The sequence below is a fragment of the Sinocyclocheilus grahami genome, unplaced genomic scaffold (genome assembly GCF_001515645.1).
Source record: "Sinocyclocheilus grahami isolate Dianchi unplaced genomic scaffold, SAMN03320097.WGS_v1.1 scaffold411.1, whole genome shotgun sequence".
Taxonomy (NCBI): domain Eukaryota; kingdom Metazoa; phylum Chordata; class Actinopteri; order Cypriniformes; family Cyprinidae; genus Sinocyclocheilus; species Sinocyclocheilus grahami.
In genome coordinates this window covers 275,297-287,753 of record NW_015505590.1, presented here as the reverse complement: position 1 = coordinate 287,753, position 12,457 = coordinate 275,297, and the positions used below count along the sequence as shown (strand labels likewise).

The 12,457-nt window shown below is 36.3% G+C and overlaps 1 long non-coding RNA gene across 1 annotated transcript; it reads left to right on the top strand.

Annotated features, from left to right (window-relative positions):
* The first annotated feature begins 3,516 nt into the window (after positions 1-3,516).
* On the top strand, positions 3,517-4,075 carry LOC107551002 (uncharacterized). Its single transcript, XR_001604719.1, has 2 exons — positions 3,517-3,689; positions 3,948-4,075. It is a non-coding gene; the product is annotated as an uncharacterized lncRNA (long non-coding RNA).
* Positions 4,076-12,457: the final 8,382 nt, after the last annotated feature.

The following is a 12,457-nucleotide window of genomic DNA, read 5'->3' as shown; positions in this document are numbered from 1 at the left end:
ACTCAAATTGTTATGCTGCATATAATTTATGATGAAAAGAAAAAGGTTCTGATTAAATAAATTGACAGTTATACTAGTGGTACAAACATATACATTCCCTATTTGAAGCATCTCATGTTTTTCTGAAATGGCCATCAGTATTCAACAAGCATTTATAACAAAACTGCTGATAAAAATGCTGATATTTGTGATTAATTTTTAGTACATCTTTTACTCAAATTGTTATGCTGCATATAATTTATGATGAAAAGAAAAAGGTTCTGATTAAATAAATTGACAGTTATACTAGTGGTACAAACATATACATTCCCTGTTTTCATAAGCCAATATATTTTTAATATTTTAAGTAGAAATTAAGGTCAGTTAAAGTATTATGAATGAACATTCATCTAAATAAATGCAAAATATATATATAAATGCTTATATATAATTTCAACTATTCCCAATGGTTTTGGTTATACAAGCAAGAGGATAATATGTTATTGAAAGCTTGTGGCCAATAAAAAGAGGATGGTGAAAGGGGAAAAGTGCAGACCCCCACTTCCCCTCTACATGGCGGTCTCCTAACACAAACTATCCCATTACCTGCAAGCCAATAAAAGCTTTTCCCAGAGTGATAACACAGAGCTGCATGATAACAGAGAGGTGACGTGACATGTTACTGCAGCCCTGTCCCCTGTGCTGTTCAGAGACAGCGGGGGGAGTTCAGAGGCCTTAACTCTTGAGTGCACATTTAAGTTGGGTCTAATGCTGGTGAATTGGGCAGTAGGGAGTTTTCCTCCTCTAAGAGCTAGTGTGCATGTGTTTCTCAGGGGTCAGAGGTCACTCCATGTGATTGGTGTCTATCTCTAAAATAAACAGGCTTGGCCTTCACACATAATCCTCTCTCCATTTTCTAATTAACTCCATCTGGAACAAATACTGACCATCAGTTTGTCTACCCATGTTCTCTTATTTCTTTTCTCTCCATTTACTTTCTCCCCTTTGCTCTCTTTCTGCAGTTCACAAAGGATATAGATTGAGATTTTTTGTGTATTTTATTTCATTTGAAAAGAAACAGACACCACAAATAATTGAAGAACATGTCCACATCATGTTTTACCTTAAAAAAGAAAGAAAGTAAAGAAACCTAAATATTTTTTTCCCACTTTTAGTTTTTTGGGGTGAAATATGACCTGGGCATGTTCTTGAAAGGTTTCATAAGATTCATTAATATGGATATATTTTTCAATAATTTAATGAAGTTAAATGGTGAGAAGCATCAAAGCGAAACAGTAAAAAGGATAGATAGTGAAGCATACCTTCCTCACTCATGCATCACACACATGCATGTGTACAAAAAATATAATGCAATTATTTGTGAGGTTTTCCAAATGAAAAGCAGAATATCCTGTATCTGGCTGCCACATTGCTTCGCTGAGGTTTTCTTCAACACAGCATATGTGAATTAAATTAGACCACAGTCCCGACACACTCTGTGTGTGTTTCACACTGACCTCCCCCAGTGCCCGGGTTTCCCCCTTCCCATTTCCACTACCTCCACCTTCCCTTATCACAGTAGGATGAGGGATCTAAACATCATTGTACTGCTTAAACAATAGACGGTGACACAGTAAAGCAGCCGGCAGAGATGAACTGCTGGTTGCTGTTGATGTTTTCAGCAGACGGAGAGGAAATGGTGAAGACGCACATAAACAAAAGTTTCACTGGCTTGAGGTTAGTTTGCCTCATCTGAGGGCTGGAAGGAATGCCGAACAATCTCACAACACATTCCTGACAGACGACAGCCTCTTATCTCCAGATGGATATTTGAACAAACTATGTCCATCTGACAAACAAGCTGTCCTGTCAAGCACTTTGTCTCGCAACATATAGCAACAAAAGACATACAGCAACAATCCCAAATTCTGTTGAACCATATCACAAAGTCTCATCTCAGAGGGAGATAGTCTAGCAGGAGTGAAGATCTGCTGACCTTCACGTCTCCTCTGAGGACGAAGAGAGACTGACACTTTGTGTGTTCAGGAGCCTGTCGAGACAAGAGCACAGCCTCTTAAACACTCCACCTCTGACATGATTCACACCTCATCCTGAGGACAGAGCCTTGAGACAAATCTGCCTCGGCTGATCCATAAACAGAGATATGGTGGTGTGGGGGAGAGTCGGGGGGCTTCCAGTGTTTCAGGGCAGGAAGCAGCTGATCTACTGAACTAGATGTTCATTTTAGGACAAGGGGCAGGACGCAAGCTAGGATATGATCACCAAGGAGAGAATTAAAAGACAGAGCTAATAAGCTTATGTTGGTTTATTAAAGAGAGAAGAAAACACTGAAACACCATTTTCAACAATATGTCGACCACATGCAAAACTCCTGTTCTGTCATCAACTATACAGAATCAAATTCTGACTTTACTCAAATCAGTTCACAGTGCACATAAACCAGAAGATGAAAGAAGATTAGAAAGATGCAAAGAAAGAGCAATGGCTGGTTAGTGTATCAGCACTGTCAATGCATTAGTTACAGTACTTTGATTCAAATGAGTGTCAAATGATCATTTTTAAACAGTCAATTATTTTAAGTGAATAATAATAATAATTGTTCTGTGATCAAAGCAGACTAGGTAGAAAAATAAAAATAATAATAATAACGAAAATAGGCTCTTTTTACAGTTAATAACTGTAAAATTTTTAATTATTTCCAAATATTTCACAAACTGCATTGCCCAACTATTAATATTGTCTGTGATGAGTTAAATTCCCCGAAACACTTTATGGGAATGACAAGACACTGTTTTTGGGAATTTAGCACATTACTTTCATTATAAGCAATTGGGAAATGCCTAAAATAAAACATAGTGAAACAAATGGGCAGACAGTAACATTTCAGTGGACATTGGCTTTGGTTTGGTTTACTCGGTGGGCATTTATGGCACAGTGTGTTTACAAGACTTGTGCAAGCAAATGTCATGTTCGTCATGGAGGAAGGAGGTGATTTAAGTGTTTCTAATGAAAAATGTATCATTGTGCACACTGGATATGTGCAAGAGGTGAAAAAAAGCTAAATAAAGGACAAAGGCAACAGCTAGCATGAAAAAGAAACATTCAAAGTATAAAAAATGTGGTAACCTGCAACTGTTACTATTAAAGAGCTTCTTTTTTTTAACCTGATTTATACCATAAAATTGTGTTTTCTTGGTATGAATGAATGTAGGTTGTTCAGTGAAAAAATTAGGGTGTATAAAGTCACAAGACATTTTCAGAATCGATTCAATACACTGTTTTTGGCCAGTGGCTCAGACCCCTGCTACCCACAATCCACTGCATTCATCACTTTCACAAATACATGCACATTCCCGTAATTTGTTGTGGCAAAAGCACATGCCAAGATCAAAAATATGGATGTAATGTTCCATAACATCGCTGATAAGTTGCTGAAAAAGTAAACAGAGCACATGATAATGTATTGGTGTTTCAGTAATGGGCATTTCCCTGATTCAAGTCCAGCCCTGGGTTGACTGCATGTTTAATGATTACACGCTGACACAATGTTGCACAATAAGTCGGGTTTTACTCCAGATATAAGCTCGGCTGGGAGATAAAAGCTGAACAGAAGAGAGAAATCTTCATCAGACTCAGAGCCATGCTGCGCTTCATTTTCTTCCTGATGTGTCTTTTGCAGTTAAGGCAAGGTAAGTGGGCTATGATTATGAATATTGATATGATAATTTTTTTAAAATTTTTTAAATGTGGATTTTAATGTGAACACACATTATTAGCTACTAAATGTTGAAGTTGCAAATAAATCAAAGTAGAGTACGTTTTACAAGAAAATACAATTTCAGTCTTTTTTACTTCACACTTGTGCCATTTCTTTGCAATTATTTGTGAAATTTACTAGCCATTTCTGAGAGAGAGTTGTTTCAGTTTATCTCTCTTGTTGTCTGCAGTGCTGAGTGTTATGGGAGCTGTCACCCCAAAGCCAATTATCATAAATGGCACCTACATAAACCCAGAATTAGGCAAGTATCATGCTAGGTTGAGGACCCTCGCTCGCAGCTGCCTGGATGTCAAAGAGCAACACGGCGCTTCGCAGGGTAAGCACTCTGGAAGTCTCATGAGTTAGGTTTTATTCAAAGTTTTCTTTTTAAAGCCATTCTGAAAATGCAAACACAGCACCAATCGAATGTTTAGACACACTGAATTTATGAAAACTATTTTGATCTAAAAGCTTGTGCTTCAATGCGTGAAATTAGGTTTGGAGACAAGTTAGGGTTAGGAAAAAGTTTGGAATAATCAAGATTTTTCAGTTTTCGAAAGAAGTCTCTTATGCTCAACAAGGCTGCATTCATTTGATAAAAATACAGTAAAAAGAGTAATATGGTGAAATATTATTTCAATTTAAGATAATATATTTTTAATATGTAATTTATTTCGGCACTCTAAAAAATGCTGGGTTAAATGCAACCCAGTGCTGGGTAAAATAGGGACAAACCCAGCAATTGGGTTGTTTTGACCCAGCGGTTGGGTTACTATCCAGAAGGTTGCAACCCGATCTCATGAAAGTGCGTATAAATAGTATGCCAAATTAAAACGAAAACGCGTGGTGCTGATACGTAAAATGGACTTTGGCGTGTATATGCTATGCGATGGGTAGGTTTAGGGTTGTGGGGTAGATGCGTATTATATGTACGCGAAAAGTGCGTATCAGGGGCGGACTTACCCATTAGGCGAAGGTAGGCGACCGCCCTGGGCCCCCAAAAGCCAAGGGCCCCCTAAAATGCTTTTCATATAGGATATGTGCATTAAGCGCTGACACGCGAACTGTTGCTGTTTACGGTGTTTATTACATGCACGACAACCGTCCGAGTCTGTGGCGTCTGCAGGTGTAGGGCTGTACGCACTGTGAGTACCGTGAGCACTCAGGCTGATCTCAGATTTGCCCCGCAAACATTTCAGCAGTTATTATAGGCCTGTGTGTCCCATATTTCTGTCGACTGAACCAGCCATGCCGTTAATTATGAATTTATCAGTCTTTTGCATGCCAAAGTCAATTTCTGCATAGAAATATTATGGCAAATAGAAGCAGAAAATCGTGCTATACGCACTTTCATGAGATCGGGTTAGCCTACAACAATGAATTTGTTGGCTATTTTACAAATGGGAATACAACGAATTCATGACCATTTTTACAGTCAAGCTACCCTTAAAATGTATAGTGAAAAGTACTTTAAAAGCGTTTGGAATACAATAAAATAATTTTAAAGCTGTTTTTTAAAGCATTTGCTGCATGGATAAAAAATATAAATAATTAACACATCATACAAAATTGCGTTGCAGCAAATCCTTTAAATTTTAAGGTATTCAGAACAGAGCAACATAAAAATCAGAAAAAGCAGCTATACAATTATAGGACAAAGTTTTACATATATGCCATTATAATTAGTGTTTTATTTTTTAACTGTACGGAATTATAAAATAAAACGCAAATTATAATCGGGCCTTCCATCAATTATAGTGATGAAAAAATGACTCGCCATCTCCTAACTGGATGTGCCTTTAGAGAGAAATGCAGGGATTACATAATGAAAGAGTTTATTTTATTAGGAGTCTATTTTCGATTTGAATTATTTCGTTTTAAAGTAGTAATTTAAAGCTTTCTATATATTTTAATCATGTCTGAGTTTAGGTTCATCATTGTAAAGTGCTCCTGTTCAAGACCGAGACAGCAGAAAGCATTTGTTTTCTTTATTTTATAAAAGCACAACGTTTTGTTGATATTGTGAGTGCACACAAATAAAAGTAGACCCTTTACAGTTTAGAATGATGTATTACTCTTACCTTTATGAGCAAAAATGACTGCATATTTTAAGTAGTTTCCACTGTTAGAAAAAAATGCAAGTGATCGCACTGGCCCCTCCATGTGCTGCAGAGCTTCAGCTTCCACTCCTCCGCAAACGATTGGATAAGCATCTAACAGTGCACATTTATATAGTTTAAACATTTAAACTAACATTGTGATATACTTGAACTGTTTTATATATAGATGTTATTTTAGGTAAGTCCTGATGATTTGAGAAGGCTAAATTGATCAAACATAGGCTATGCTATGATCAGTTCACTGTCTGCCGCTGGCCTTTACTTAAAAAAACTAAAAAAAACTTACATTTAACGAACAAAAAATACTCCAAATGTGATTCTAAATTTACTTTATAAAAAAAACGAAACTAAATATAATCACTTTTCCATTACATACAAAACTGAACTATTTTAATAGCTGAAACAGTAGTATAGGCTTTTTTGGGGAAAAGGGGAAAAAAGACGGGCTATGTTTGAGACCCGTGCAGGGCTCAAATTTTTCTCATCTGTGAGCATGCTCTTGATATATGTATTATAGGTGTGTAAATGTATAATTGCCTTTTCATAATTTTTTCAGTTTCATTTAAATTTGTAGTTAAAACAACTAAAAATACATGTATTTTAAAGTTTAGAATTAGACAGCCGTTGCACACAGGCTTACGCTGAAAATAACCTCAAGGTTGATCTAGGAAAATGTGTGCAAATGTATAGGGCCCCACTCCTATATTTTGCCTGGGGCCCCCAATTCACTAAATCCGCCCCTGCTGCGTATCATATGCACGCCAACAAATTTCGTATCATATGCACGCAAAAACTGCGTATTATATGCACGCCAAACACATGCGTATCATATGCACGCCAAAAATAAATTTTTGCGTATCAATACCACGAGTTTTCGTTTTTATTTGGCGTACTATTTATACACATTTTCATGAGACCGGGCTCGGTTAAACATTTAACCCAACCGCTGGGTCAAAACAACCCAATTGCTGGGTTTGTCCCTATTATACCCAGCACTGGGTTGTATTTAACCCAGCATTTTTTAGAGTGAAGTGGTCAAAGCTGAAATGTTCAGCATCATTACTCCAGTGTCATCATCAATCATTCTAATATGCTTGATTAGCTGCTCAAGAAACATTTCTTATTATTATCAATGTTGGAAACAGCTTTTTAACAAAATAAAATAAAAAATAAATAAAATATATGCAGATTTAGATAAATCTTTTGTTTTATTTTGTCGTGATTTTGTTCAAATACTGTTTTTCTATTTACAGTGTGATTGTATTAAAACCATTTAGGGTCAGTTTGACCTGCAAACATCTTAATAATTATTAATTATAAAGTATATAGAAGCCAAGACATCTGGTCACATTATTGTAAATGTATTAAATAGATTTTTTTGTAAACTTAATAGATATTCATATTTATTTATTTTTATTTCATGATGAAGCAAAAACTGATTATTATAGTGAGATTTCAGGGTGTTTTTGTTTAGGCTCATTACTGTAATGTCTCCAGTACACTTTATTATACAGGTTATTCATATTTATAACTAATAAATAAATAATAGGGTATGTTTGCTGCATCATGATATTAATAATGAATCAAATAAGATCTTAATTCATTTTGAAATCTAAACTAATAACATTTTTTGATTCAAATAAGTATGTATAAGCTTTTTAATTCAGCATTTACGTCATGAGTCACTAACACACAGGTTCAAGAGGAGACTGGTTTTCCTTTGCTAAAGTAAGGAAACTTTGCTTCCTTTGCTCCTGTAAACAAACGTTGGTCTTCACGAGACTCACCGGCGCATGCGCTGAACTCATACATCATCCGCCCGGAGCTGCTTCAGTGTACAACAGTGAGTACAAGCTACATTAAAGTGATTATTACGTTTTGAATATGGATATTTTTCTTTAAAAAATGCATCGATTTGCTACAGAAGGCCTTTGTTCGCCCCCAGGAGCCGTGTGAGATACTTATTTTAATGGATGGGCGCTTTTTATTTAACTTCTTTTGGACTGATGCATGCAACACCTGCTGAGTGCCATTAAACGGCTTGAAAGATCAAAGACTATTTTCAATATAACTCCGACTGGATTCGTCTGAAAGAAGAAAGTCATATACACCTAGGATGACTTGAGGGTGAGTAATTTATGGGGTAATTTTCATTTTTGGGTGAACTAACCCTTTAATGCATTTATAAAGGCAAGTAATTAATTGAACACCTTTATAAACACTTTACGAAGGGAACCTTAATATAAAGTGTTACTGATACATAAATATGCTAATGAATGCATAAACATGTTTACAGCTAATTTATACTTCAACATCCCTGTAGAGAAACTAATATTAGGGTTAAAGTTTTTGCTCTGTCCTTGTAGTAATACAGATGTATATTCTCTTTCACTGACTCACACACACACACACACACACACACACACACACACACACACACAGGCAGCCCCCACACACCCCTTCTGCATCCTTGAACGCGTTTCCTGCAACAGGAAGCAGCAAAAATCTCATATGATTTTTTTCCTGTTGGCCAAAAACACAACTTCCTCTCCAAGCGGCCAGGTCAGTTGAAAGAGAACATGCACCTGTGTGTTCAAGCCAAAGCGAGGGTGAAAGAGAGAGACAATGAAGTATGAATGGCTCCTCTGGGGCTGCTGAGATTATCGCCCTATTGCTTCTCACACAGTACTGTAAAAATCCCACATTGGTGAGTATAATAAAATCAATCCAGACACTGTACAAAATGACTGAATTATGTTTTATGAGTAAAACAGTCTTTAAAAATTTCACATTTAATCAACCATGTTACTTTGTAATTATTTGTGAAATGTACTAGTGAAAAATGTTTCAAAGCCATTTATCAGTGTGCAGCATTGCAGTATGTTCAGAGGTTTGTATCAGATTAATTACAATTAATTCACTGTTACATCTTATTTCATTAATATAAGAACATTTGGGTCTTAAAGTGTCACACAGTATAGAAAACCTATTTGATGTAGGCGTTCGCTCACTTGGGTCACGGTGAAGCGGGCAGCAGCTGAGAACAGCTATAGGAAATGAGAGCTTTCAGCGTCACCGAGTGGCGACATGACACCTTTAACAAGCCGCTCTCTACTTCCTGTTGCTGATAAGACTGAGCCAAGAGACACAATGATTACACTAAACCACACACTGGCACTGGAGGGTGTGTGTTAGCGTCTTTAAGTGCAATTTGTCAAGCTAACTACTAATAATTTCAAGTACACTAGTCAACATTTCACCTTTCATTAAAGTTGTCCTCAAACCAAAATGCGTTCTGGTCTTAGGACAACTTTGATTAACTTTTTTGATCCACGCCAAATGCTGACTGCTATAGTTCTACCACCTAGTAGTGATTGCATGAACTAGTTTTTCTGCATCAGAAATAAATTACGTGTTTCGTAACTTTGCAATGTTGCTAAGATGGAAGAAGGCCTGAAACCTGAACGCAATTCTTTATAGATACAAAATATCTGCAAAAAGGAGCATGGTTGATAGATAGGTGGCAAATTCACTATGATCCAGTTCCAGTGATGATCTTTCCAAAGGTTTTTGGCACATGACCTATAGATAAGGAGGAATTTATAACATTCAGAAGAGATTTTCCTGCTATAGGAAACAACTCTTAACTCGGCAGCTTAGTGGAAAATAAAGTTGCATTTAAAATTATGCAGTATACACTATGCACTGTACTATGTACTTATGCATGCACATGTACTCAACAACATAGTGTATGAATTATATAAGGTTATTTTGTCAATAATTAAGTGCATCATCCAGATAAAGTGCACTTTTTCTTTTTTGCAATTTTCAGTTTGAATACATTACTATTTATACGCCACAGAATAGTGCATAAGTATGTGAACTGGGGCGCACCGTAAGAGAGATAAATCCTATATACCACATATGCCATTTTAGATTTGTATGCATTTGAGAAGCAACTAAGTTACCTTAAACTGATGTGGTGAAAGACAAAATTGGAAATCCACTATAACTTTTATAAAGACAGCCAGCCTTCATGCTTTCAGTGTGGAACTAGCCACAGCTAGACCTTCTTCTCAAACCTTATAAACAGCAACTTGATCAACACACACTCTTTTTGCTACTGTTATGAGACTAACAAACCCCCCCCAAGTCAGATTCTCACTGAAATGCTCTCTGACAGCAAACGCAAAGAGTTTGCTTCCTTCTTTTCCTTCTTCAGTAATATCAGAAAGGTGATCAGCACATCCTCAGGTTGAGCAGATGTCAGACAGATTAGACCGCAATTTCAGAAAGCAGTTACTATGTCTGATTTCCAAGCAACTGAAACAGCACAGCAGAGCATCTTAAAACATCAGCCTGCTGCCTTAACACACTTCCCACATGTTTTTCTCCAAAGTCTGTTTGAGAAGCTGATCTCTTAAATGCCTTCTCCTAATGCCCTGAAAAATGCAGTTGTTAAGCCCCGTCTGAAAAAGAGCAATCTGGATGATATTAAGCAACTACAGACCATTAAGCAACTACAGACCATTATCAAATCTTGGAGAAACTAGTTCATGCCTTTATCACCAGCAGGATGGACTATTGTGCTCTCCCCCTCCCTAAAAACACCATTAGACAGCTGCAGCTAATACAGAATGCTGCTTTGCTGCTTTTAGCTATTATTCATTAATGTATAAATGTAACATGCCAATAATAAAATGTGAAACATCTGACAGCAAACGCAAAGAGTTTGCTTCCTTCTTTTCCTTCTTCAGTAATATCAGAAAGGTGATCAGCACATCCTCAGGTTGAGCAGATGTCAGACAGATTAGACCGCAATTTCAGAAAGCAGTTACTATGTCTGATTTCCAAGCAACTGAAACAGCACAGCAGAGCATCTTAAAACATCAGCCTGCTGCCTTAACACACTTCCCACATGTTTTTCTCCAAAGTCTGTTTGAGAAGCTGATCTCTTAAATGCCTTCTCCTAATGCCCTGAAAAATGCAGTTGTTAAGCCCCGTCTGAAAAAGAGCAATCTGGATGATATTAAGCAACTACAGACCATTAAGCAACTACAGACCATTATCAAATCTTGGAGAAACTAGTTCATGCCTTTATCACCAGCAGGATGGACTATTGTGCTCTCACCCTCCCTAAAAACACCATTAGACAGCTGCAGCTAATACAGAATGCTGCTTTGCTGCTTTGAGCTATTATTCATTAATGTATAAATGTAACATGCCAATAATAAAATGTGAAACACATTTTAAAAATCACATGTGGTACAGTACAGCAGACTGCAGTAGTGTCAACATGTGACTCATGACACCACTGTTGTATATAAAAAAAAAAGTAAATCATATCTCTGTGGTAATATTACAGAACCCTCAGCACACTTTATACATATGAAGGGTTTACAGCATGATGCCACATGGTTTCATTTAGCTGCTTTAGACAGTGGCACACTGCTCTCTCTTTTATGTCACATGAAAGCCTTTACTTCCTTCAGTTTCTCCTAATAACAGACACATGATCACTATTACCTCCATCTCAAGCTTTCTGAACACATGTCAACATCCGTTCCAGCTGCAGCTTTTGAATGCAGATCTAATTTTAGCAGCACATGCAGTTGCAGACTTTGCCATTGGGTTCCAATACAAACTGGAAGAATTTGTATTATACATTTTGAGGGGTATAACAATAATTCTTTTAAGAGCACGACCAAGGAATCTACATTTATTTGTTTGACTGAAGAATTTCATTTTTTTTTTTGCTCACTGATAGATATCACTACAAGATTTCATACACATTTATCACCTCTAAACAGCGAAGCCTCCAGTGTGTTAATGCTTAATATTACAGCTACTGGTGAGATCAAATGTCCTGGCTTTCATCAGCATATTAGTCAGATAAGAACAAATGGAAATGCATAAGAAAGAGAAATAGAAAGAATTCACAGTCTTCACTGGCACTGATCTGCAAAGTTCTAACGCCTCCAAGTGTCCAAAAATACAAAACACCACACACAGACTGGATGTCGAACAATTCAGACAAACATTTTAGGAATTTGACATTTTTATGTAAAGTCTCTCTAACATTATTCTAGTGAATTTTATAAATGTGTATAGATTAGAAATGCATACATTTACACATTACCAGTAAACAGAATATATTATAAAGATGCAGTTATGTAGAAATGAAAACTTAATGACTCTTGAAAATTATATATATACAGTATATATATATATATATATATATATATATATATATATATACAGTATATACATCCCAGGGGTAACAGTTTTAAATAGTCTCTTTGTGGTTTTTTGTAGATTTTTGCTACAATAAAGATATTTCTAGCATTAATGTACTTGCTTACCAATGGACCAACACTGTCAGTGAACATGAACATACAAAAAATGACTAAATATCACTTGGGAGCAAAATATTTTTTATTGTGCATCATTTCCAGTCGAGTTGTAATTTTTGTAAATTTATTCCAAAAGTGAAACATTTCAACTGTATTTAGATAAAATGCTTTATCTAGTCAAACAATATCAAATTGATCAAAAGCACCTAATGCATCACTTAAAAAAA